The sequence below is a fragment of the Manis javanica genome, chromosome 9 (assembly GCF_040802235.1).
Source record: "Manis javanica isolate MJ-LG chromosome 9, MJ_LKY, whole genome shotgun sequence".
NCBI lineage: Eukaryota > Metazoa > Chordata > Mammalia > Pholidota > Manidae > Manis > Manis javanica.
Window position 1 is genome coordinate 28833210 of NC_133164.1, and position 22754 is coordinate 28855963.

Genomic DNA, 22754 nt, shown 5'->3' on the forward strand with positions numbered 1-22754 from the left:
AAGAGAAGACAGGTTCCTGACCTTGGGGTGCTGTTGTCACTCTCCTGCACAACAGTAAAGGCATATTCTCATTTTAAAAAAGAAAAATGGTAAGTAAGGTGTAAATGAATAGGAACAGTGGTTATTTAAATGAAAAACATATACTATGATACATATGTGCCCTAATACCTAAATACAAAGGAAAAGAAAGTCATGGATCTTTACTTTTGTCAAATTAGTCAGAATTTAGTCTTCTTTCCTAAATTAGAGTAAATATAGATCAGCCTCCAGTAAGCTGGCTCTTGGGAAATTCAGGCAGATCTCTGAACAAATAAATGGGTAATTTTAGAGGGAGATTCAGTTTACCAGAATTATATCAGTAAGGCTGGGAGACTCAAACAGATCAGTATTCAGAGGAGAAATAAAGTTGTAAAGGAACTATTTAAAATAGTATCAGAGACAAATGGTTTCACCAAATAATTCTACCTATCATTTAGTCTCAGCTAGGACACAAATGATCAAAAACGTTTAAATTCATTTTATGAAGCAAGAATAATACAGAGATATAATCTGATAAAATAGTAAACAAAGGAAATTACAGACAAATATTACTTATAAGTCTTGCAAAAATACAAAGTAAGTTATTAGAGAATAGATTCCAATACCACCGATAACACTGTTGTAAAGTGTTGTAAAGTGATAACAACACTGTTGTTATCGGTGGTATTGGAATATGTCTGTTAAGGACTCAATTTTGTGTCCTCCCAATATTCATATGTTGCAACCCCAGCCCCCAGTGTGATGGTATTTGGAGGGAAGGTCCTTATGAAAATAATGAAGGTTGAATGAAGTCATAAGGGTAAGGCCCTGATTCCTTCTTCTAAGAAGAGACTCCAGAGATTCTGTCTGCCCTTTTTCTAGAGCTAGTAAACTTTCCACCACTTCGAAAGTATTCTTTTTTTTTTTAAGATGACCACATCAACAAATACTCATGCAAGAGTTGAAATATGAACTAACACATGAAGAATGGGTAGTGGACAAGCCCAGCAGAGCAGTCCTGATAGGAATAACACTGCCAGAAAAAGCACAGGGGCATACCCATTAACAAGAGGCTGTTGTACGGAGCCAAAGCTAGAGGAAGAGTGAAGGGTACTTGAGGGACAATCGGTAAGCGTAGCCAACAGGACATCCCTCTGTGTGAGTGAGATTGCAAGCCACAGACCTCCAGCGTCTGGGGATGTCTGAAGCAGAGTCCCCTCTAAGAGAATGAACCATCTTAAGCTGTCCCACGGAGTTTAATATTACTGAGAGTAGACCCTGTAAATGCAACGTATGGTTTCCTCCAGCACCAAGGGCAACTTCATCTTTTGAATCCACTAGCAGTGGGCACTGGGGTCATCTCTTTCCCATTTCTGATAAATCTTGAGAACCATCCTTCCATGTTTACTGTGATAGGCCCTAATTCTAGGACTGCCTCTATGCTGCTCCTTGCTGGGCTAATCTCTGGAGCAAATGTGAAACCACATGCTCAATACCTTAGATTCTAAAACTGCCAAATAAAATTCTAAGTCCTGTGAGTATTACCAAGCACTTGACCTTTTGCTATTACAGTAAATAGCTCACCTGCATGTGACAAATCTCACAACTCTGCTCTTATTTCATTAAGTCATTAATCTAGGGCCTTGTTTAGAAACTCATCCTAATGAAAGTGTGGCCATTTTTTGATGATGATCAATTCCTTGTAAATACTTGACTGTGGTTAGGAAAAAAAAGAGTCTTACATACATTTTATTCATTCATTCTGTTTGTCAGTCATTTATTCACTCAACAAATATTTTTTTGAGCACCAACCATGTGCCAGGTAGTGTTCTGAAAACTCTGATAGAAAAATGAAGTCTGACTCCTCATGGGACTTACATTCTAGTGAGAGGAGAGAAAATAAGCAGAAATGAGTAAACAAAAACAATTTTAACAACTGATAAATGCAGTGATGAAAACAACACAGGGTAATCCATCAGGGAAGGACAGGGTAAAAAGGACTCGTTTCTTTTGAATGGTCTGGAAAGACCCCTCTGAGAGGGCAGCCCTGAGCTTAGACCCCATAATTACAAGTCAAACATGTGACTGAGAACTGCCATCCTACAGGCCCTAAGGCAGGAAACTTTTTGGTTTAAATAGAGCAGAATGAAGTCAGATATATGAGCAGGCTCAGACTCTGCTCCTTTTGATTTATTTCCATGTTTCCTGAATTTCTGTGACCACCAAGGCTGTGGTATGGATGTTTGGTCCAGATTATAAAGTGTAGGGCAATTTTAAAACTAATAGCCCTGCAAAAGAACCATGAGTAATTCACTTCAGGAGGATGTATGGATATTGTGTAAAGTGTAAAAATGTATGAGAGACTTGAAAAGACTCCCAGTTTTGCCCCAGTGAGCACCCTTGCAGCCAGTCAAGCCACCTGACTGCCTTGTCATTATGCAGTCAGTCTGCACACACGTAAGGCAGCAAAAGAAACGTTCCCAAATTACTCCACACTTTAACTTGAAATTAGTGTTGAAGCTGCAGCTTAGTGCTACGAAAGGCTCACTTTATCTCTATCACATAAAATTAAGGGAGACAGTGTTCATAAAGCTAAAAGAAGGTGGAGAGCTGATTTTATCCAAGGGATTCAGTTAGCAGAACGATTCAATCTAGGCAATTTATACGAAAAGCCCAGTTTCTCAAATTGTATGTTTAATTGTCAATCCTTCACTTGTCTTTGCAGTTACAACAGCAGTCTTTAGTCATTTACATGGAAATCTTTGAGAGCTGTTTCTTCAAATTTTGGAAGAGTTCTTGGATTTTAAAACATTTGATAGAAATACAGATTCATACATATTTTGTCAAGTATTGGAATGTTTAAAAACATGTAAATGACAAGCTATACATTTAGATTTGATTTTTCACATCTGATAGCCTATTCTTATATTGTCAGTGCCTTAAAGACATAAAATAATGTTATAATAATGGAGAAGTTGGTACGAATATTCTCTGCTGGTTATTCCCATAATAGAGAGAAGCTGTTGCTGGCATCATAAAATGACAACATTACAGTCTGAATGCATACTGAATTTGCGTAGTATTTTGAGACTTTCCTAAAGGAAATGCTTTTAAAACCTACTTGGATGAAATTTATTTCATATAACTATTGGGTTTCCTTTTTTCCATTGGATCAGCAGGTCATCAAATCACTTAATTTTATCTCTTTTTTTCATTTCTGGGCATAATTGAGCATAGCATTTAAAAGTAGAATGCTAAAATGTGTCTTTTCAGTTCTACAATAAACAATGCATGGCTAATTTTGTGTCCTGTGTATCCACACATACATATATCCCCCACCCCCACCCTCCACTGGGTTACTTGAAACAAATCCCAGGAATTATATAATTACATCTATAAATACATCATTTTCCTTAAATTCCTGAAAGAGACAACAGAGAGGCCATGTCATTAAGATACAGGAATTTTCTCCCTTAGTGAACTAGGCTGCCTGAGACTTGGATAAGACTAATTGGACTCTCAAATTTTAATCCAACATTTCTCCTGGGCCAACCTGGTCCCTTAGCCCTTTAGGAGTAAATTTATTTCTTAATCATAAAGCATAGAAAGTCCAAGTTGTTAGCATCCCAACAAGATTAAAGAGAGGAGAAATGTGACCCAATGGTCTCTCCTATATCTCAAAAATCACCAGGATTCCCCCTTTCACATAGTTCAGCTTTATAACATCTGTATTTCTCCAGTCAGATCTCTCCTATCCTAACCCAATAACTAGGGAACCAGAACTATGAGAGCAAAATGAGACGTCTTCCCTCTGAGAGTGGTTGCTGAGTGACAGGACGATTACTGTTTTACTTCTCACCCTATCTTTTCCTCTGGAAGCATCTTTAAGTTATCTCCATTATATTCCTTTGATTCAGGTTAAGAACATTCTTCCTAAAGAAATTTCAGTTGGCAGTAGGGGAATTGGGATGTGAGAGAGAGAGAAGAGTGAGGAGCTAACCCCAGCTCACTGGTCCATAACCCTACATGTCCATTTGAATTTTTACCACCACTGAATGTGTAAACAGAGGAACTTGCATTGTGACATGCAGAATGTAGTCATCAGAGTTCTGTTAGCATTAATGAAAAGTATTTAAACCTAAAACAGATTTAGTGAAATAACATTGTCTGTTGTTAGATTACCAAGAAATGCATGTACACCTAAGTAAATTCAATCATCCTCCTTTCAATCTTATATTCACCAGGGACTATAAAACATACGCCCACTGGGATGGCCAAACCCCTCTCAAGACAGCTTATATAAATCGTCAGCACTCCCCATGGCGACAGCCCCTGTGCCCACCTGTTTCCTCTCCTTTCCTTTTTTCCCCTAGATTAGCTCTTAGACATGAGCCAAACCCATGTGAATGTGTTCTACTGCCTAAATAACTTATAAGCACCTTTCTTGAATCTGTTGCCTGCCATTACATAGCAGTTTATAAGCATTTACACAGAGTGTATCTCATCTTATCATCTCAATTAGCTCAATAAGGAAAGCAGAGGAGTTGGTCTTTTCTTGTAAACCGTGTGGTATATTTATGTATAGAAAAAGAAAAAGTTCTGAGAAACATGTTAAGATAACAGTGAAGTATGCCTCAAGGACTTGGAACATGAAAAATAATGGCTGATCTAAAAAAATCAGCACATAATGGATAAGAAGAGAGAAATGCAGTCATTAAGAGCCAGTTTCTGTGTGTCATAGCAGGTTGTTTCCTGCTGAAGTCACAAACATAATGAATAAGAACAGTCTTACTTGGGGGGCAGCTGGTCGGCCTGAGCTGGTCAGCAAGCATTGTCTATGTCACCCCACACACTGGCCAAGGAGACAGTGGTCTCTCAGGACAATCTGCCTCACCTGGACAGACACGGCATTCCTAACCGTGCTGTGCAAATTGAATCTTGCAGCTCAGACATACTGCTATCTATTACCATAAAATTAAGAATCCAGGCTGAATCCTTTAATTCCATATATCTCTTTATCAAAATAGTTGTGATATTTAAATATCTCATCCAGTGGTCCCCAAATCTGTAGCCTCAGCATCACCTGGAAACTAGTCAGAAATACAGATTCTTGAGATCCCAGATCTCCTGAATCAGAAGCTGAGGGTGGGGTCCCACAGTGACTATTTTCACCAGCTCACTAGGTGGCCCTGATTCACATCCATTTTGAGAATCACAGTCCTAGCACCAGAGCACACTGTCTTCCAAACAGTAGATATTAAAGATACAATTATTAAATAATTTTACAGGTGATGCCACTCTTTTCATAATCTCTAGGATAATTAGAGATAAAAGCTGAAACATGTCTTAAATATCCTTTTCTGGGTTTGGTGGGTTATAGAGAGAAAACCTGAACAGTTTCATATTGCAGATTGCTCAGCATTATACATTATACTTTAATTAACATCACACTGATAAGTAATCAAAAGACAGGCATACCTAGTTTTATCATGCTTAGCTTTATTGTGCTTCTCAGACACTACATTTTTTATAATTGAAGGTTTGTGGCAACCCTGTGTTGGGCAAGTCTATTGGCATTGTTTTTCCAACAGCATTTGTTCACTTTGTATTTCTGTGTCACATTTGGATAACACTCAGAATACTTCAAACTTCCTCATTATTATTATACTTGTTATGGAGAGGTATGATCAGCGCTTTTTAATGTGACTATTGTAATTGTTTGGGGTGCCATGCATCATGTCCATATAAGATGGTGAACATCATCCATAAGTGTGTGTGTTCTGGCTGTCCCCTGACATCTCTCTCTCTCACTCCCCTTGGGTCTCCCTATTCCCTGAGACAAAACAATATTGAAATTAGACCAAGAGTAATCCCACAACTATCTTTAAGTATTCTAGTAAAGGAAGAGTCCCAAATCTCTCACTTAGAATTAAAAGTTAGAAATGGGGCCATCAGGTGAGAATTTGGGGATCAACAGAGGTGAGGCTCAGAACCTCACCCCCCCTGTTTTGAGAGAAATCTTCTGCATCCGTGGATGTCTTGCTGCCCTTGTCTAGCCTGGATTAAAACTTAGTCCATAGGCACACACCTGATCATCTGATCATCTACATTTGCCCTCTTACAGCACCAAACTATGTTTTCTACCTTTATCTTGCATCTACCTACCACTTCAGCATTTTATTAAAAATAAAAATAATAATAATAATAGGAGAAATGTGGGATCAACATATAAATCAAGTACAAAAATCAAACGAATATTCATATTTGACCTGATTGTTTATAGGTCATATTGCATGATCAAAACCGAAAGTTTCTGTGATGACTGCCCTTGTACTGTTCACCATGTAAGAATTTATTCACTATGTAAGAATTCATTCACCATGTAAGAACTTGTTCGTTATGCTTCAGAAGATTGGAGACTGACGAGAATTAGGCTTGAGATGGATTAATGATTGTACATTGAGCGTTGACCCCCCTATACTGAATTTTATTGTTGTTAACAACCATTTGATCAATAAATATGAGAGATGCCCTCTCAAAAAAAAAAAAAAAAAAAAAAAAGTTAGAAATGATTAAGCTTAGTGAGGAAGACATATTGCAGGCTGAAATAGGCCAAAGGCCTCCTGTGCCACACAGTTAGCCAAGTTATGAATGTAAAGGAATGTTCTAGAAGAAATTAAAAGTGCTATACCATCGAACACATGAATAGTAAAGTAAAACAGTCTTACTGCTGATATGAAGAAAGTTTTAGTGGTATGGATAGAAGGTCTAATCAGCCACCACATTCCCTTAAGCCAAAGCCTAACAGAACAATGTTCTAGCTCTCTTCAATTCTATGAAGCTTAAAGAGATTGAGAAAGCTGCAGAAGAGAAGTCAGAAGTCAGCAAAGATTGGTTCATGAGGTTTAGGAGAGCAGACATCTCTATAATATAAAAGTGCAGGTGAAGCAGCAAGGGCTGATGTAGAAGCTGCAGCAAGTTATCCAGAAGCTCTAGCTCAGATCATTAATGAAGGTCACTACACTCAACAACAGGTTTTCAATATATTGAAACAACCTTTTATTGGAAGCACATGCCACTTAGGACTTTCACAGCTAGAGAGGAGAAGTCAATGCCTGGCTTCAAAGCTTCAAAGGACAAGCTGAGTCTCTTGTCAGGGACTAATGCAGCTGGTGAGTTTTAAGTTGAAACCAATGCTCATTTACCATTCTAGAATGATATCCTAGATCCCTTCAGAATTATACTAAATCTGCTCTGTTCATGTGTTGTGGAAACAACAGAGCCTAGATGACAACACATTTTTTTTACAAAAGGGTTTACTGAATATTTTAAGCCCACTGTTGGGACCTACTGCTCAGAAGAAAAGGTTCCTTTCAAGATATTACTGATCATTGACAATGCAGCTAGTGACTCAATAACTCTATTAGACATACGTAACAAAATCAGTGTTGTTTTCATGCCAGCTAACACAACATCCATTCCGCAGCTCATGGATCAAGGAGCAATTCTGACATTAAAGTCTGAATGAAGAAATACATTTCATAAGGCTATAGAGCTGCCATGGATTGTGATTTCTCTGATGGTTTTGGGCAAAGTAAATTGAAAACCTTCTGGAAAGGATTCACCATTCTGGAGTCCATTAAGAATGTTTATGATTCATGGAAAGAGGACAAAATATCAAAAGTCACAGGATTTTGGAAGAAGTTGATTCCAACCCTTATGGATGACTTTGAGGAACTCAAACTTCAGTGGAGGAAAAAATCTGCAGATGTGGTAGAAAAAGAAAGATAACTGAAATTAGAAGTAAAGCCTGAAGATGAGTCTAAATTGCTGCCATCTCAGGATAAAACTTCATATGAAGAGATGCTTCTTATGGGTGAGCAAAGAAAGTTGTTTCTTGAGATGGAATCCACTCCTGGTGAAGATGCTGTGAAGATTGTTGAAATGGCAACAAAGGATTTAGAATATAACATTACAGCAGCAAGATTTGAGAGAACTGACTCCAGTTTTGAAAGAAAATCTTCTATGGGTAAAATGCTATCATACAGCATCACATGCTACAGAGGAATCACCTGTGAAAAGAAGAGTGCTTTGATTCAGCAAACTTTACTGTTGTCTTATTTTAAGAATTGTCACAGTCAACCCAGCCTTTAGCAACCATCACCCTGATCAGTCAGCAGCCATCAACACTGAGGCAAAACCCTCCACCAACAAAAAGATTACAACTTTCTCTAAGCTCAGATAATAGTCAACAATTTTAGCAATATTTTTAAGTTGAGTGTAACTCCAGGAAGAAAATCCCGGGGCAAAATACCTTTGAAACCAAAATCAGTCAAAGGGAGAAATAACGTTTATGAAACTCATTTATTTCTTACAAGCAGTCCACTTCTGCTCTCCCAAGTCTCTCGTGACCCACCTGCAGAAGCAGCAGCCCGCACCCAACCTCTCCAGTCCATATAAGCCCTCACTTGACCTTGTAATTGCCTATTGATATGGAGATGGCTACTCTCCACCCCCTGGAAACACCCATTGTGTGGAGATGCACTAAAGCCAGGTGAGAGATTTTGGAAATATTACAATTTTACCCACAGTTAAGACATGTACATTGTTTTTATAATGTAATGTTATTGCACATTTCATAGACTACAGTGTAGCATAAAGATGATTTTCTATGCACTGGGAATCCAAAGTATTCACTTGACTCACTTTATTGCAATATTCACATTATTGCTGTGGTCTGGAACTGAACACACACTATCTCCAGTATGCTGTATGCTGGAGCACAATGCTTCCATTTAGAGAATAAAGTTTTATCTGCTATAAATTGCTATGTAAGTAATCCATTGCTGATAATTAAAAGTTAACTATAATCAAGAAAACAGTGTAAGAGCTATTAATGCTCACATATTAAGGCACAGCACTGGTTTTAAATGTTGCTTTAAAAAACTTTTTCTAATTAATTGGTATGTGCTTAAATAATTCTTGATGCCACTCTTTTCAAAATGAATTATGCAATAATGTTACATGTGCATAATTTCTCTTATAAAACTCAAAGCAACTTCAGTAGGTAGCTCAAGGAGATGAAACAATTTTCTCAAAGTCACATAGGTGATTGCTGGAAGAGTTTGTGCAAACCAACATATACACCAAAAGTTGAGAGTTTTCCTCCCAAATTTAGTATCACATAGATTTTATGATTTTTTTTTCTTAAGTACCCAATACTCTTCACGGCTTAACTGCCTCCAGGGATCTGGCTTTTCTGAGCTCCTTACTGTGATTGTATATGGTGGTGTCTTTATGCTAAAATAACGCACAGAACCCACTGCTCTGCAAGGAATCTGGGATTCTTTTTCAAATTTTGCAAATGGGCTCCTGTTAGCACTTTGCTTTGTGAGATTCCAAAGTCAGAGCTGCCTGGGTGGCAGCTAGTTTTTTATTTATAGTTTCTTGAACTAACACGAATTGCAGACACTAAACATAGACGTAGGGAGAACATGCAGACACAATTGTTAACTTTTCCATAATAACTTTGGTTGTGATCGGCCACTGCAAAGTTACCTCTCAATCAAACTTTATTCCATGTTGCAGCCTCAAAAAATGTCTTCTCACCGAGTGTTAACATTTTGCTTTCACCAGTATGTTCCCCTGTCATCTCCAATATCAATGACACAAGTGTTTTCACTGCTGTGTTAGTTCTTAAGTGTTTTAAATTTTCTTAGGTCATATTTCAGAAAACCAATATTGTAATATCCAGTTATGCATCTGCAATTGAATTTTCCAGACCACCACTTTAGAGGCCTGTAACCACTGCACAAAATAACCCAAAGTCATGAATGAGGTCACGAGGTTTTTCTTTATTCCTTGTGTCTCTTTAGTTTCAATAATATTCCCCATTTTAATGAGTCTTTCAGCTTGGTGGAAGCTATCAGAAAATAATGTATTCCAGTGTGTGTGTGTGTGTGTGTGTGTGTGTGTGTGTGTGTGTGTGTGTGTATTTCAATGACATTTGGCTTTTTATCAGATAAATATCTAAGATAGCTTCCAAGTTTCTAAAAATACTGCTTGGGACTTGAATACAAATAAAGTCATATTCTTATTTTACATATTGCAAAAGACCTGCAATGATGTGGGCAGCTGGTAACTATAGATAAGCAAAACACTACTCCTTGATTTTGATAAGCATGACATGAATTTCTTTTTTAATGATAGCCTTCTTAGATGAATATAGAATTAGTTGGCATTCCCTGTCACACACATCAACTGACAGCACAGAAAATATGTCAAGAAGCATTCAGAGCACCTGGAAGGCAAACTTAGATTCTAAAAATAGTTATAGTAATCCACCAAGAATCAAGAAAATACAATATAGAGTAGGAAGAGGCTGAAGGGATTACGAACACTGCTGTTTCCATTTACTGAACACTGAACTGAGGTCCATTAGACTAGATATCTTGCCCAGTCATAGGTGACTCTTTAAAATTTCCTCAGATCATATTTCAGAAAACCAATGAGTCTGTGGCCTTGGATAAGTTTCCTAGTTTAATATCATAATATTGTTTAGTATAATAGGAAAGACTCAAATCTGGTGTTCTTGATGCTTAGAAAAAATGGTGATCAAAATTTATTCATTATTTACTATATGCCAGGAATTGTTTTCCATCATTGTTAATGTTCTCAATTTTTGTCCCTTCAATTTGGTTTCCTTTATAGCAAAAAAATAACAGCTTTTTTTTGAGTGCCTATTATGCACAGACATTCCATATACATTATTTCAGAATTTTTATCAATGCACTACAAGATAGATATATCTGTTAGGGAAAAACAGCCAAACATGAGATGTATCAAGTTAAAGAACTTGGAAATGGAAATGCCATAGTATGGAAAGATTATCAGTATAATTATATCTATAAAAGTGCAGAACTAATGCCAATTACAGGCTTAGGGCAGAATGTAAGTGCTAAAACCTTTACCATTTAAAACTAGTAATATGATTAATATAAAGTATGAGCAAGACCGGGAAAATCATGGAAGTAGAAGTTAGCTTGTTTCATCTTTCATATTTCAGAGAAAATAGAGTTGGATACTTCATATTTCATATTTGAGAGGCAATACATCCAAATTAATATTTATAAATCAACAGAAATGTATATGTAACATTTAAACTCACCTATATTATTCAAAGCTATGCATACTCTTTAAAGCAGGGAAGAATACCAAGTGATGGATATAGTGGATTGACTTGCTTGACACCTAGATTTTTTTAAATAATTGCTATATTGCAGAGAACAAACAGATAAAATTTACGTTTCCCAGACATCCATGTGCCAGATTCCAGATGTGTTTACATATGAATTCACTGAGATTTGAACACAGAAGGAGAATGAGAGAGGTGGAGCTTAAAGCATTCATGTTCTGACAGAGACCACAATAGAAGCCACGTGTCCCAGGAGAAAGCACCGGCCACAATGCGGATGAGGTTTCCCTGATCATGACAAACTATGCCATGGCCACATCTTTCTGCTCTAACAGCTTCCTCAGATATTACCTCAGAATTCTCAACCACAATCATGGCTGAGCAGTGCAATCCGATGAGAAAGGAACCCTGCCTAGAGCCTGCTCTTGCAGCCATTCCGATTTCACAAACCACTGAAGACCCGGTAGTGAATCCTCTTCTGCATAAACCACTCAGAGTGGTTCTGCGGTCTGTGGTTAGATCCTCACAACCTCTCTCTCTCTGTCTCCCTTTCTCTCTGTCTCTCTCCTCTGATTTCTCACTCTCCCCCTATTCCTTTCATTCCTCTCTCTCTCTCTCTCTCTCATACACACACACCCATTCATCCCATAAAGGGAAAGATAGGTACAGAGAAAAATATAAAATGATGGTATTACAATGAAGGAAAGTAATTTTAACAGTACAGGCAAATGGGGTAAATTCACCTCAGATCATATTAAATTTAAAAAATACATAGAAAGAGATGCAAGAGATCAAATAAAGGTGGCCCTAAAGGAATAAAGACATAACAAGAGATACAGAGAGGTATCAGGAGTTGGTAATATAGATATCAGAAAATTTAATTGCAAAGCATAAGTAAATGACAAATAGCAGCAGTTCAAAATGATAAAAATTAAATGCCACAATAAATCTTAAACCATTGGAAAACATAAACCCAAAATACAACTATTAAAATCTGCTGTAAGGATAAGAAGAAATTCAGAAACAAAATAATAACAAGAAATTTAAATTTGCCTCTCACTAGAGAAGGGCCAGATAGTAAATATTTGGGGCATTGAAGGCCACAGTTTTTCACAAATATGCAACTCTGCCAGAGACTTTATATACATATATATGTGTGTCTGTGTTCCAACAATATCTACAAAAAACAGGCGGCAAGTGGGTTTGCCCACTATAATTTGCCAACTCCTGCTCTAGACCACAATTGATCAGCTAATCACAGAGAAGACCTGAAAAATATAAGATTGCTATAAATTAACCAGAGTTCCATTTAAACAGAGAATATGCTTTCTTTCTAATTCTGTGGAACATTGACAAATATTTATAATGCAGAAGCAGTTGCTAGCATTTATTAAGTGCTTTCTATGTGTTTGGCACCAAGAAATTCACATGTGTCAATTCTTACAATTTCATGAAGTAGGTACAGTTATTTGTAGGCCCATTTTGCAGGTGAAAACCCCATTTTAGGTTGAAAAAATAATGTTTCTACATTATCTCCACTACCTCTTTTCTTTCTCCTTATATTCCACCCAGACATGTTTCCAGTAAGTAGGAGGTTTCCTGTCTTCATACCTCCGCCCTGCTCTTCATTCTGCCCACTGTGCCCTTTCCTTGCGTTTCCACCATAGAATTTCACCCCTTACCCAAGGCCCAGCACAAGCACAAGGATACCTCTCCCATGAAACATGCCCTTTCCCATTTCATACTAAAGCAGCCTGGCCTGCCACACACTCAGGGCTTTGCTCTTCTCTGCTCACAGTTATAATTTCCTTTGCATTGTTACCTATGTACATATGTTCTTCCTCCTTTTTCTGGAAACTCTTAGATATGTAAATTTATTCTAATTTTTCTCATTTTAAAATCATTCATATTATAACAAATACCATGTGCAACATCAATATTCATATATGAATTGCATGTGCCATGTGACTTTCCCTTTTCAAAATGAGTTAAAAATAGTTTATCAACCTTTACTTTGTGGGTGATTATTTTAGGGGCATTTCTAGAGTTCACTGAAAGTGAGAAATTGATCAATCAATAGATATATATACACACTTATGAGTAAGATATCATTATTACATATCAAGGACAAGTTATATACATTTGTGGCATTATGTACATATAATATAGTTATTATTATGAGTAAGGATAATACTATGGCTAAGGATAATTATGGGTAAGGATCGTTTTTCTTCCAGGAATGTTTGAATCTTCTATTACAAGTATCACAATACCTTTCAAGTCCAGTGGTGACGAATGTAATATTTCACACTAGGAAGGGGAAATATGGTAGAAGGGGAACCCAGGAGCTAATGTGACTTGGTTGAGTGAAGTCAGTACAGAAAGAGACATTCTCAGGTTGGTTTCCCTCTTGGGCCAGAACTTCTTTACAAAGTTTCCACCTCAGAGGGTCAGGTGGCCATCCCAAGGGCCATGATGGTCACACCGGTGAACAAGGCCCAGGGCGGCATCTACAAACTGTGACCGACTCTCCACGTAGTTCCTCTGTGATACAGTCATTCCAACAGATGTGAGAAGCTCTCGGTAAACAATTTTAGCAGTCATGTGTAATCACAATACATTATGTAACAGATGTGCCCATGAAATTTAATTTGAGGGAGGAATGAGGATTCATTAAGTTCAGTAGAAGAGCTTATTACTGAATGAGAGATTTCTACAGAGCAACCCAAAGTTTCTTCAAGAGAAGCTTCCCTTGGTGCATTTTTTCTAGACTATGGGCAAATGTAATTCTTCTGTGATGAAAGAAATTAATTAAAATGTGTGCATATTATTTTATTATTGAGAGTGGCGGCTAGTGATTCCTGCCTTGCAGGCTGGCCATGCTATGAGCTCTCAGAAAATTAGTTTTCTTTTACCCTCCCCCATCTGCACTCAACAGTAAAGAAATCTTGTAAAGGAGCATATATTTAAAATAAAAAATTAGAACTAGAGAGAAAACTCCCTATTCCCTATCTCAAATATGAAAATAAAATCTCTAGTAAATTACAAATTGTTCATATAGGCTTTTAAGAATTTCAGTGCTGGAAATGAGCTCTAATGAACAGGTCAGAAAAGGTTTGCCTAAAATGAAGGGAATTTGGTGAGGTGTTCTTTTTATCTCCTGTTTTTCCTCAAGGTAGAGGAGAGCACTTTATAAACGCTAGCTCATTAATCTTCACAACACCTCCGTGACACCGGCTTGATGAAAGAAACCAACATCTTCCCTGACTGCAAGAAAGATGGAACCCAGCATTTCTCTTCTGCGAGGCAGGCTGTCCTGGCCCCACTGTGGTCCCAGGGGATACTGCTATGCCTCTGGTTCTACAAAAGCAAGAACAGAGAAGTGTATGCTTTCCTCTAGGAGTAATATCCCTGAGGTGGAGGCAGCTGTGGCCTTCACCCTTAGGCCAGCACCACACTGACCAGAAAATGCTACATGGGCAGATGAGACTCCATGAGAAGTGGTGAGTACAAGCCTGTAGGTCCAGGGGGAACAAAGAGATAATTCTTCTCCATGTTCATCTATATAGACCAGTGAATGGTAAAACGGGAAGGGACTGAGGATCACGGCAGGGTGACCGGGAGGTTGTATCTCTCATGCTAAGTTTCTGGGTGGGAGAAACTTGCTGCCCTAAAGGACTGTAACAAGGACTCTGGGGCCACACCCGCCCTCAACAGGAATAGCAGTGCTACCACTGGAAAAGGAGAGAGGAGGAAACACATGTTAAGTTGTCGCTGATTTTTCCAAGTACTTATTTTAAAGATGGATGAAGGGATTGGCCCCAGGTCACATAGCATCTGGGTCTTCTGGCTCCTAGTTCAGCATTATTCCAAGTAATGTACTTGAAAATAAGAAATCTATATATTTAAAAAATAATAACTTAACTGTGTTTACAAACAAAATATATCAGTTGCGTTTCCCTAGACCAGAATTTAATTAAGTACAAGGAAGAGACATATCTTTTCTTTGGAGTGCAAATACGTAGCTTTTTATTATTTTATTCAATATAATATTTTTGAAGGAAAGTTTCAGCTCAGCCTCCTGTGTGTTGACAATCCCTGACAATCTCTTTTGCCATTTAAAATGACAGCAGCTCAGCAATAATAATAATGATAATAAATACAAACATCACTACCACTACTCAGAATAGCAGAGCAACTAATAATGATAGTCATACTCAGCAAAAACCAGCAACACTTGCTAGGCATGTGTTAACCATGCAGGAGTCTAAGTGTTTTATATATATTATTGCAATAAATAAAATGAATAAATAAAATACACAGTATGTTAAATGGTGATAGGCACTGAACAGAAAAGTTAGTCAAGGATGGGGTAATGCTTGTGTGTGTGTGTGTGTGTGTGTGTGTGTGTGTGTGTGTGTGTGTGTGTGTGTTGGGTATGTTCAATTTAGAAAGGGGGGTCTATATTTGTTATTTGGAAATAAGCAACTTTTAAAAGACTATTAAGAACAAGATACTAACACCACCCTCAAGGAGATCACAGTAATACGAAAACCCAGAGACAAAATATCATAATCATTTTCCTATATGGAAAGTGCTAGATGGAGCAGTTATAAAGACAGAGCATTTAACTGTGGGAGTGAAGATGAGAGAAGGTTGAATGAAGGTTTTGAAGCAAAAGATTTTATTTCAGAACTGAGATATGTACAAGGAAGCAGAATTCATTTCAGACATGAGAATAGCATGTGGGTGTCAAAAAGCTGGACCTTGAGGAAACAGCAAGAAAGGCACATGACAAAGACTGGGGGGCAGAGGAGAGGAGTGTAGGGGAGATAAGGCAGGGAAGGCAGGCTGGAGCCCAACCCTGACTCATAATAATATCTAGGATTCTCTGAATATGTAATATTTACATAAAAGTATATTACAGCTTGTTTTACTTGATCAACATCCATTTGAGCTTAGTATCATTACCATCCCCTTTTTGCAAATGAGGAAACTGAGGGACTGGAAGTTAAGTAACTTGCCCAGGGTGACTCTTTGGGAAGAGGCAAAGCCTAGATTCAAAGTAAGGCTAGTGGCTCCAGATCTTCTTACGCCATGCCGAACCTCCTCATGAACCCTGCCATCATTCAGGCTCAAGACAGGGCAGTGCAGAGGAAAGAACATGGACCAGAAGCTAGTCTTGGCTCATAGCATCAGTTTTTCCATGACATAGTAGGAAACTTTGTCCTCAATTCCACTCTTTACAAAGTAGAAAGATGCTAAGGCTCTTTCCATTCTAGGTTTTAGGACCCCTATATCAAAAGTCTCACTTGCATTTGGCTTCAAAACAAAGAAATGCCTTTCTTCCATTACATTATTATGGCATGAGCAGTAAGTGATCAAATGATGAGGATTTGCCCCCCTTGCAAGGTGCCCCGCACCTGCCCTGGCTCTCTGTGTTTCCCGTTCTGGTGGTGCCTCAGTCTTCAGGACCCATAGGTGGGCATACCATGGCCGACCCCCATGCTGCTCTGTCTTCTGCTGGAAACAACCACAAAGCCCCCCTCTCCCTGTTCCCTGCAGCAGAGCAAAAAATCAGTCTGTGGCTTTTTAAGACATTTTACTGAAGGTTTAGAGACAAAGAGAATATAACCTGGAGAATATAATTGGATAACAGAGCCCAAACTTGGTCTCTGAGTGTGTGTGTGGACCTTTAACCCAGGTCAGAAACTCCCAACCTGTACCTCAGAGACATGGGTTTCCTCTTCCCTGGTTCTGAGGATATTTTTTCTTTGGGGTAGTATAAATATGTAACTTTTTATTATTTTATTCAATATAATATTTTTGGAGGGAAGTTTCAGCTCAGCCTGCTGTGTGTTGACAATGCCTGAATATAATTTAAGTCCAACACCACACTCCAAATACTCTTTATTGTGATTCAGGAATTAGCCGCTTTATCTTCACTTCATTTCAAATTCTACTGTATTGATGCCAATTCCTTCCACATGAATGAGGTTATTCAAATCTATTGAAATACTTCCAAATTCTATTCAGCAATATTCTTCTCCCTCTCTCTGCCCCTTAATTTTGAAAATATTCCTAATTTAAGATAATTAGAAAAAAATAACAAGGAAAACTTAAGTGGTCTCTCCAAGTCAGACAGTCAGGGGGACTCCAGCTCTGTTCCACAAAAAGCTGACACAGACTCCTCATTGTGTGTCAGTGACATATGGACCTTTCTACACTAGGTCCAGTGAGCTGGCCTGAGGCGCTGGACCTTGCCTGGGTCCATCCTGTCAACACAAATGGGTCAGACAGTGACTGTGAGCTTGGAATGTGTTTTTTGTGTTGTTGCTTTAGGTTTCATTGGAAATAAATGATTGGTGGGTTGCAAAAATGAATCTGTAAGTGAAATAGGGCTATTCTTTGACCTTGTTCTGGGAGAAGTTTGTAAAAATTTTAGCAGAATCTTAGTAGAGAAAGAGGTAGAGACAATTGTGGTGCCAATTTGTTGAACCTTTTCCTGAGTCATAACAAGAAAGAACATCTGTGGTGGTGTGCTCTCAGACCTTTGTCAGAGTTCAGAGGACTCAAGCATCTGGGCTTTGTGCAGTGCAGAGGACAAGAAAACACTCAGAGCTAATATTTCTTAAATAACTGCAGTCAGTGAATTCTCTTTGAGTGTCTTTTATGTTCTAGAACCTACGTGAGATGCTGAGAAAGCTACATAGCTTCTGTGCTCATGGAATTTCAGTTGGGTGAGTGAAATGGACACATACATGTGTAAGTTACCTAAGACTTAATTCAGAGAATCTGGTGCTTATCAAAGAAACGCATGATCCCATGTTCAGATCCAAAGAAGACTCTACAATTCTTGAGAATTTAAATTTAATTTTTAAGTACTAAATTCTGAGCATACAAATACAAAAGAAGAAAAAGAGAAAACCAGAGAGACATAAAAGAATTCTATTATGTGGATTGGTTTTTAAAGCATATGTACAAAAAATGAAAAGTCCTCACCCACAAACAAATACACAGGAGTATTATGACACTCTGAGCTCAGTTTGAGGAATGTTATAGCCCAGATTGAAGTACAACTTGAAAAGGATAGCAGAGAACTAAAAGATTTTATTTTAAGTATGTTTTGGGCAAGAAGAGTAAAAAGGGAATAGCTTCAATGTTTGGAACAGATGGTCTAATGCTAAAAGATGATAAAGAGAAGATAAAACAATTCTACTTTTCTCTACCCAAAGGAAAAATCATCAAACTGGAAATGATAAACCAAATAAAACAGAATAGGAAACAGAATAGTGAATGGCCAGACAATCTAGATAGTTTAGATGAATTTCAATCAATAGGCCAAATACATTTCAAATATTATCTACCAGCAATATTAAAGTCATTTTGCTGGGTCTAAGAAGATGAATAAGCGCTCTCCCCATTTTGAAAAAAAAGGAAAGGGAATATAAGGAAAAATAGCTCATTTTACCATCAGACAAAAATCTGGAATAGGATTATCAGTGATCAACTACATGGATTGTAGGTTCTAAGAAAAGGAGCTATTGGTAATTCAGGGTGTTAATAGTGGCTTGGAAGGAACAAGTTATGTCAAAATGACCACATATTTTTCACATAGTTATCACACTGGTAAATCAGAGAAAGAGATTAACAATCTCCTTGTTAAACCCAGAAAGAAAAAAAATCAGGAAAAGAAAGAAAGAAGAGAAGAAGAAAAAAGGAACAAAACCTGTCATCCGCAGATCCAGAAGACAAACATAAACTGTTCAGTAGAAGTTACCATGAGGGACACATGGGATAAGTAAAAAGACGAAAATAGGATTTGGTAGTTCATTGGATGCGTGAGTAAAGGAAGGAAGGAGAGCAGTAGAATGACTCCCCGGGTCTCTGACTTGAATACAAATCTAGTCATATTTTCCAAATGAAAAAACAAAGATACCACTATTCTTACTTTGCAGCACCGACACGAGCCAAATAATCATTTTGTATGCCTTAAACTCATACAATGTTATATGTCGAGTATAGCTCAATAACACTGAAAAAGAAAAAGAGATGGCTACCAGTGGAGTGGTCTGCTCTCCGAGGAGCTCCACTCAGAAGAAACAAAGAGGGACTTCAGGAAGTGAGAAAGGAACTGAACTAAAAGCCATGAAAAATCCCTTCTAACTATAAGGTATTTTATTTCCATGATTCTACATTAAGGTCTATTAGCTTCCTTACTGTCATAACCCTTCTAGAATATTTACATTTTCTAAGATTAGCTTGTTAACTAAAACAAGTGATGAAATTTCAGTAGAGTTATTTAGGGGAAGGAAAATCTCACCATCAAATTATACCATGTAGGCAGCTACCTACATTGCCTTCACTGAGAAATGTATTTTTTAATTCCAGCTCTGTCGTGCTGCTCTGTCTGTGTGACTAATGGCAACTTGCTGTACGTCTACTCATGTGCCTTTTTCATAATGTTTGATGCTGATTTCAGAAGGATAAACTAGTAACTTAATTTGTAATTTAAAACAGAAGTCTTAGTGCACAATAGGTTTTGCAAACCTTTCTCCCTGCATACATTTGACCTTTAAACCTTTATCATTGATTATATGCTTAATTTGTAAGTCAAGACAGAAGTTGCTGAGTGTTGGAACACAAAGAAATAAAATACCAGAATCTCTTAAAAGAAAGAAATGAAAAAGTCGATAAAAGCTAAATTGCCACTACCAATGTGTCTTAGCAACCTGAATTTATTTCTCAGCTGTGAATTATACAAATCACATGTTTTTGTATTAAAGCAATAATTAATCTGCAAATGAACTCCACATGTCTTTTTTTTAGTCTAACTCATCAGCTTTCCCCTGCCATATTAATTACATCTACTTAAGCCATCATCTTGTACATGGTTACTACAATTCTCTTCTCTTTCACACCCAGATTAGATGGATGTAACATTGAATAAAATATGTATAGAGAGCAGCAAAAGGTTCATTTTGTAGATGTTAAAATAGAAATTTGAATTATCCAAATTGGAATTGAACTGGGATCTAAAGGTTCATATTTTATTCCAAGTCAAAATTCCACACTTGGGGATCCAAGGGGATTCTGATCCCAAGAAGAAAGTGACATCCCCTCCTCCCTTTTTTTCACATCCTGAAATAGAGGAAAGGATGAGAAAGCTTATTGACATGGGAAAATCAACCATGCAACCCCAACTAGTGCTAGACACTTTCCATACATGATCATAGCTAGTCATTACAAAAATTCTTTGACAGATGAGGACATTGAGGTGGAGAGACATTAGGTTACTTGTCAAAATCATAAATCTAATCAATAGTGATGTTAGAATCTGAAGTCAGGATTAGAGGCCAAACCAGCGTCTTCTTTACTATACCACTCAAAAAGGCTTTTGTTATTCAGCACTTTGCTATATTTTATCCATGGATTCAGCAATACAGGTTTTGTCTCTTCCTGAAAGCCCAATAAAATGAGAGAGAGGAAGGAAACTGGGTGATTGGGTAAGACTAAGCAGTGGGGCTAGCAAAGCTCAGAAAGCAAAACTGGCCCCAACAGTATATCTGTTGTCAATAATAATAACTGAGAGGGTAGGCAAGCTAGTGCTGGTTCAGAAACTTACTGTAGAAGACCATGGTAAAGAGCTGAGGTGAGACTCCCTTGTCAGAAGTCAGATGATAAGCCTTCAGGGCAGTGTTACCCATGCTCTGGTTCCAGGGAAGAAGACTAACATGGAAGTCAGTGCTGCAGGGCTCGGTCCACTTAGCTGGGGTTCAGACCAGGTTTCAGACACAGGCAGAGACTTACAACTAACAGGGCCAAGAAACAAAGGGAGGCAAGCAGGGGTGGTTTTCAAGGCAAGAATGTATAAGTTCCACCACGGTATGAAAAGGTACAGTGGGAAGTGAGCTTTTGGGGGAAGATCCAGGATGCAATCCACTTCTAAAGCATGTCAAAGTGAAGACCTGAAGTCAAAAAGAAGATGAATCCTATGTGTGTTTGGTGAGAGTGGGAGTTAAGGATGGAGGTGTTGGCTCTAAAATCAGAGCTAAGACAAAAGCTAGCTGCTAAAATCAACTCCAAATCTACTCCTAGGAAACCCTTTAAATCACCTGTGCTAGATAGTGATACATACTGTAAGTCTTAGACTCACTATATGAGGTTAGAAGAAGTGAAAGAAACATTCGTCTATTTGAACCAAAAGTGTTCTTGCTTATCTTTACGATTTACTAAATTTGTATTAATTTTAACCTCCTGTGATTTAAAAATATGGTAATAAATTTGTTGGTTGTTGAAGGAATTAAATTTGCTTCTGGTGTTACATCTTCCCTTAGATTGAAATCTTATATTTTATATCAGATATGTTATGTGTGGCATTGCATCAATATGTCAAGACTGTCACAGAGACAGACGTGTTAGTCGACTGTGGGAACTGTCAGGGTTACAGCCATCCAGGAGCGAGCAGAGGATGCCTAGAACAGGGAAAATGAGAAGGGGCCTGAAAAAGATGGATGCTTGGTCAAAATAGTAAGTGGTGATAAAATTTGGTCACGATCTCTTTGAAGAAAGTAGGGGATTTTTTGTGGTTTTGGTAATAAATGTTCCTAAATCACAAAGCAGTCCCTTGTGCTAATGATGGGATGCATCACTCTAGATGTGTTTGTTCTCCAATAATTATGTCACATGGTATATATATTATATATATAAATCCATCAGTTTTTCATCATAGACTTACATAACAGTAAGACTATAAAGTAATGGTAATATGTGGATTAATTAACATGTCAAAATGTGCACAGTTCAAATGAATGGAGTGACTTCATAGAAAATGTACAAGTTTTTTAGGTCAGTTTCAATATAGAACTATTTAGTTTTTAACCAAAAATATTATAATGGCTGACATAATCAATATTTAGTTCAGGTGGGTTTCCGTTAAGAAAAAAGTCTTCTCTCAAATATTAAAGATACAGTATCAGTCAGGATAGTCCAAAAATGTATGAAGGTATTTCCAGAAGAGAAATCCCAAAAATGATCACTGGAATTGGTGATTCTAAGCAGAATACCTTTACAGAGCCCTGAAATACAATCCTGTTTCCTATTTTAAGAAACAAATACATGATTTTATAAAACACAGCTATGATGTCAACTAGCAAACTTTTCAAAAGCTTTCTCAGATCAAATCACAGATGGTTATTTTCTCTCCATCATTCTCTGATTTTAGAGCCCATGTCTCCCTCTGTAACCCCACTCTCTCCAATCCTGCTGCAGAATTTTGAATGCTGGGCTGGTAGACTTCTAACTTCTAGGAGTGATTGGACTCAGTGCCAAAGTGGAATCACCACCCTTGGCCGACTATGTGGGTGGAGATTCACTCGTTCTGTCTCTGTCTGTCCTCTGCTCTCCTTTTCACTCTCTTTGCACTATTAACGTCCTCTCCCATGTGCCCTAAATGGTATAGCTTCCTTTCCTGAACTCCTACATCATTGTTTACACTAACTGGACTTTTTACCTTGTTCTTCTTTATATTAGAGGTGGATTT

General features: G+C 37.7%; 2 long non-coding RNA genes across 2 annotated transcripts in view; one reads left to right on the forward strand and one right to left on the reverse strand.

Annotated features, from left to right (window-relative positions):
• Positions 1-14709, forward strand: part of LOC118970912 (uncharacterized) — a 28089-nt gene extending 13380 nt beyond the window's left edge. The window contains exon 3 of the long non-coding RNA XR_012121339.1: positions 14388-14709. This is a non-coding gene — a long non-coding RNA (uncharacterized lncRNA). The remainder of the gene's footprint in view (positions 1-14387) is intronic.
• LOC140843506 (uncharacterized) overlaps positions 1-22754 on the reverse strand; it is a 306849-nt gene that overhangs the window by 77936 nt on the left and 206159 nt on the right. The window lies entirely within an intron of this gene.